The sequence below is a fragment of the Equus asinus genome, chromosome 17, assembly GCF_041296235.1.
Source record: "Equus asinus isolate D_3611 breed Donkey chromosome 17, EquAss-T2T_v2, whole genome shotgun sequence".
Lineage (NCBI taxonomy): Eukaryota > Metazoa > Chordata > Mammalia > Perissodactyla > Equidae > Equus > Equus asinus.
In genome coordinates, this window is record NC_091806.1 from 9,634,941 (window position 1) to 9,640,940 (window position 6,000).

Here is a 6,000-nt window from a genome sequence, read left to right on the forward strand (position 1 = left end):
TCCATCCATCCACCCATCTACCCATCCACCCGTTCATCCATCCATCCACCCATCCATCCATCCACCCATCTACCCATCCACCCGTTCATCCATCCATCCACCCATCCACCCGTTCATCCATCCATCCACTATTCATCCAACCATCTACCCATCCACCCATCCATCCATCCATCCACCCATCCATCCATCCATCCACCTTCCATCCAGCCATCCACTCATCCACTCATCCATCCATCCATCCCTCCACCCATAGCTGAAAGATGAGCCATTTTCACCCAGTTCCTCCCTGGGGTGCAGGGTACCCTTCCAGACTTTGGCAACACCGAGGGTGAGCACTGAAGCCTGGTTCTGGCCCTGCCTCTGCCCTCCAGCAGCAAAGGCTCCCCCTGGCTTGCTGTTGGTCTTGAATCTCCTCCAGCCACCTTTGGCACACCGGGGCTGCGTCTGCATTTCCGGTTACTTCACAGGGTACTAGGTGAGGTCCGCCCTCTGCTTCAAGTCCTGCACCCCACACTCTGGCAGGCACAGCCCTGGCTGCCTCCTGCTCCCTCCCTTTCGCATCTCCCGCTCAGCCCCCCTAGAAGTGGCTTCCCCTTCTTCTGGGGACCCCACATAGCCAGTGAAGGGGAAGTGGTGAGGAACAGTCTTTCTTTGTCAAGGCCAAGTGCCCAGTGCCGCCTCCTCCGGGAGGCCTTCCTCACCACCCTTCCTACTGCTCTGTCATATCTGCCTGTTTATTTCCTCCACAGCATCTATCCTGATCTGACTTTATCTCCCATGTGTTGATTTCCTTGGCTATTGTGTCTTCCTACTAGAATGTGAGTCCGTGGCTCCTGTCTCCCCACCAGCGAGTACAGTACTTGGTGCACAGCGCCGCTCGATAATATCTTTTGAGTGAATGACTGAATTCCCAAGTGAATAAGCCAATAAATAAATGAAAGAACGAATGAATAGTGGGAGAGCATTGCCCCAGGGCTGGAGGGTAACTGCCCAGTCCCTGTGACTCAGGGGTGGGACTGAGGACACTGGGGGCTGAGTTGGTTAGAAGGCCCTTGATGGGGCGGGGGGGCGGCGTACAGCAGACAGTACTTTCATTCAACAGGAAGGACAGTATCCGTTCCAATCCCTTTGGTCTGAGCTCCCTCCACTACCACCCCCCACTGGACAAATAGGGGAACTGGGGAGGCAGACCCACTTATCTCCTATGCGACCTCCCCTGACTGTCCCAAGCCTCCACTTCCAGCGTGAGTAAAATGGGGACTATACCCATCTCAGCCAGTCGTTGTACACCGCTTGGCCGGCAGTTGCTACTATGTAAATGGCAGGAGGCAACAAAGAAGTTTGGGGCGGATAAAGTGACATTTTGGACACCTGCAGGGGGGCAGGAAGGGTCAGGATATAAGTCAGGGAGGCCAGGGTCTTATAAATCTTGCCAGGAGCCCTCCTGCTCTGCAGACCCCTGTATTCACACCTCACACTCTGGACATAACACAATCTTTGCAATCATGTATTGGACAACTTTACAGGTCAGCTCTTGCACATTAAGATCTTTGCAGTCCTCACAGTGGCCCTATGGTGGGCCTATTATTCCTCATTTTACAATGATTAAAAAAATGGAAGCACAGAGAAGTGAAGCAATTACTTAGGGTCACACAGCAAAGCAGAGGACTTGGGAATCGAACTCAGTGATGTGACATCAAAACCCAAGCTCCAGACCACTGTGTGTTCTCTGAGATCTCTGCAATCAAATTCGGTTCGCAGAGATCTCTGGGGATCGGCGGTCGAGAGGTTCCTGATCTCTCCCGGCCTGCAGGGCTCACAGAGCGGCTCCCACTCTCCAGTGCCGCGGGCGCGGGCGCGACAGCGGCGAATCGGGCCAGGGACTCGCACCGCTCGCCAGCCCCGGCCGCACGCGCGGACCCACCGTGCCCTCCGCGGGGCGGAGACCGAGGCCCCGAAATCGGCGCGGGCGCTCGCTACCAGCACCCAGCCTCCCAGCCCTTGCAGGGATCTCCGCGGGATGCGGACCCCGCGGCGCCTTTCCGCGCTCTGCTCCCTCCTGCGCTGCCCTCGGGCTGGCCGCGCCCCCTGTCTGTCTGATGGAGGCAGGGAGGGAGGTACTGCCCCACCGAGGTTCTCCAGGCGCTTCGAGGCCGCGGCGAGTGTGGGCGCAGGACCCAAGTGCGCCCTGCTGCTCTGCGGGATGGGTGGGGGGGGGGGGGCGCCTAGGCGCTTTGGGCCCTAGGGAGGACTTCGCGGGACGGGGCACAGGACCAGGTCCAGGCATGGCTAACAGGGCCCGCGGAGCGCCGCGTGGCCGGCCCTCTCTCCTCTCCCACGGCCTCCACCTCCTACCCGGACCCGTCCCCCGAGTTTAGGCGCTGAGCCATTCCCGGAGCCCGGCCCCCGCGACTCTTGGCCGGCGGGCGCTTGGGAATTCGGCGCTGGGAGAGGCCGTAGTCAGCATCTACCTTCCCTGCCTCCTTATGTTTAATGAGACCCAGGAGCGAGGGGCAAAAGGAAGCCTGCGTTCAGGCGCATATCTCCATTAATCTGGGAAGAGCGCGAACCCTCGGACAAACGACGCGGCGTTGGAGAGAGTTCCAGTCGCTCACGCACTGTTCGGTCTCGAGCATCAATGAAGTAGAAAGCGGGAGGGATGGAGGTTTTAAAAAACGACCAACCCGGCTGGGACGCACGCCTTTGCCCCGTCCCCCAGACGCGCTCCCGGGATCTGGCTGCCCGCTCTCGGGGCGCGCGCACCGGTACTTCTCCGCGCGGGGCTGGGGCTCCCGTCTGAAGTCTCAGACCAGGCGCGCGACCCAGCCTGGTTCCCTGCCCTGCCCTCCGCTCGCCGGGGCAAGGCAAAGAGCGCAGGCAGCGAGGGAGGTTCGAGGGCTGGGGTCCAGCGAGCCCGTGGAAAACCAGGCAGGAAAGCTCACGAGATGAGGTCTCCACTCGGCTAGGGCCGACCGCCTTAATCCTTGATCCGGAGAGGAAGTTGCTGGAGCCGGAAGTCCTCCTCTGGGGTCGGAGCCTGTGCACCCCTCGTGTATCGGTTACAGCCCAGGAGAACACGGATAATTTAAATCCACAGATAATTCCCAAACGTCATTAGTCAACCCCTCAGCCAGGTGTTTGGACCGAAGCCCCCCGTCCTTTCTCTTTTTCCCCCGTCCCTTCTCTTCTGGAAGCTGGTCCTCTAAGATTTCAAAAGAGGCTGGAAAAGATGGGCCGTGGGAAGATGGAGACCCCAAAACACCACCTCACATGTGTAGGAGTCCTGAGGCCCCTCCTGGGCAGAAATGAGGTCTCAGTTTCTTGAGGTGCCCAGAGGGAGGATCTGCCTTTGCTCAGCCTTAGTTCCAGGCAAGCGTGCAGGAAATTTCCACCCATTTCTCTGATGGGGAGATGGAGCCTTCCGTGATGGAGGGAAAGGCGTGCTGATGGCCAGAGGGACCTGAGGGCTCGCTCACACTGCAGGTCCGCGTGCGCCTGTCTCTGGGGAGAGGGTGCACAACTTTCAATGGTCTCCGAGGAGTCCATGAGCCCCAGAAGGAGGAGTCGCTGAGCCCCAGGTTTAACCGCATTGGTCTGGGCAGAGCTGGCCTACTGGGGCAAAACAGGCTGTCCTCAGAGTCCTCTCTGTTCCCTCAGACCCGCACTTCACCCGCTTCATCCCCACACACTGTCTCCCTCCGCAACAGAGGTCTACACTGCCTGACTGACAGAGCATAGGTCTCTTTCAGGCCTGTGGCACTCCAAGAGGTGGTGTTTCCATCCCACCGCCCAGAAACCAAGCTGGAGCCTAGGCTAAGGGCCAAAGCACTGGCTTCCTGATTCTCTCCAGCTGGGGACCCCCTGAGCTCAGCCCTGCCCCCTTCCCCTCCTTTCCCCACTCCTCTCCTCTCCCGTAATCCCCAGAGTCCACTGGCACAGCCACTCTCTCTCGGTGCCCTGACCTCACTCTGCTCCCATCCCTGGGGGGAGCATGGCCCACAATTCCCTTTTCTCCTCTCCCACAACTTCAGAGGCCTGACCTCCAAGAGTCTTTCTCTTCTAAGGTTTCACTTGTCCACTCGCCCCCTCCTCCAGCCCCAGGATTCTCGGGCAGCCAGTGGCAGCTGTGCTGACTCCAGTTCCAGCACTGCCCTCTCCCCCAGTGTGGCCCTCATGGGTGGTGGGAGGGTCTTCTGGATTCTCCCTGGGACAGAGCTGGGCTGGGGAGTGCTTCTGGAGCAGGGGGAGGCCTCTGGGGCCCAAAGCAGGGGGGGGGGCGCAAGGGAGGAAGCAGCCAAATGCCCTGACAGAAGTTCCATTCATGGTCAAGAGCCCAGCCTAGACGCAAATTGGAATCCCAGTTCTGTCACTTTTTGGCTGTGTCATGGCGCTAAGCGACTTCTCCCATGGGCCTCAGTTTCCTCTTCTGTAAAATGGGGATAGTACCAGTACTTGTTTCACAGGATAGCTGCAGGATTGAATGAGAGGATGCTCACTTAAGGTATTTTCTAGTGACAGCAATAATCCCCTCCTCGCCATGTCAGAGACTCCGCTATTTTGAACATCATAGCCCAGCCTTAAAGAACCAGAAAAGGCTTTCCTTTTCTGAAGGGAAAATGCCCTTCAATCGTGGGGAAAAGGGGTCATATTCATGCTCCTGACCATGGCTCCTGCCTGGGTCAGGGTCCTTTCAAAGCACCAGGCATGAAAAGGCCAAAGGAACTCGGCTCCCGGGGTCCTGTCCTTCCTGTGGGTGGCTCGACAGGTGGAGGGCGTGTGCGTGGGGTGGGGGGGGTCGGGGACGGAGGTGGGGTTAAGAGAGGAGGGTCACGCTGCCCGCCAGCTCCCGGCTCCATCCCACCTTGCACTTTAAGCTGCAGGCCCATCGATTCTCTTGCAAACTCATTACTGTCCTGGGGACTCGGGTGTGCATCCCAGAGTCACAGGGAGGGAAATGGAAACCCAGTGAGGCGACGCCCCTTGCCCAGAGTCACACTGGGAGCAAGAGGTCAGTTGACTGTAGAGCTTAGGGCTCTTAGGGCTCATGGCTCTCAGGCCTGGTGTCCTTGTCCCGGCAGCCACACGCGGGGCCTCCAGGACTGGGGCAGGGGTCTGGTATTAGCACCCCCTGCCGGCACCCCTCCCCCGCCCGCCTGCCTCGGGAGGGAGGGGCCCTGGCCCCAGCACCTGTCGTAGGAGGCAGTCGGAGCGCATTCTGAGCCTGAGCCGAGTAATCCCGAGGCTCTTGATTGGCAGGGAGGAGGCTGGGAGGAGGGCAAGGCGGAGGGCAAGGCGAGTAACCCCAGACACCGGAGACAGAGGAGACAGCTACAAAGGGCGCTTGGCATAGTGCCTAGCACATAGTAGGCGCTTAGTAAGTGGTGGTGATTATATTTCTATTGCCTCCTCTCTCACCAGCTGCCTCCCAGCCTCCCCAACCCCCTCCATCCGGCCGGTAGTAGCAGAAGACGCCCGTGGCCTGACCTCGACCCTCTCTTTCCCACCCGCCTGGCCTGCGGTCCTTCCCTCCCTGGGGCCTGTGGGCGCACAGCTGGCCTCGACGCACTCCCCCGGCACGCCCGGAGCCAGGCCCGGAGCGCACAGCTGAGGGCGGCCGAGTCAGGACGCTTCTCCTACGTTCCACCTCTGCACCGACCGGGTGGGGAGCAGGGCCTTGACTGCAGGAGTAAGGGCGGAGGCGCAGCGCATCCGTGTGGTTCTCCACCCCAAGCCCTTGGGGGAACCTACGGCGCGCGCTCGCGGGTCGCCCGGGACCGGAGAGAATCAACTTGGAAAACCAAAAAGGCAGGTGATGAGATAAAAGAAACAATCAAATTTATAACCTCTCGCCGGGCTTGGGCCGCCACCAGACGACAGAGGCGGCGCCCCAGGAGCCGGGCTGCGGTCGTCCCTGGGACGTGGCGCCTTCGCCGCGTTTGTCGGGTGCGGGTTCAGGGCCCCGCGCACCCCTGATGATCGGCGCAACGCTCCCTCCTTCGG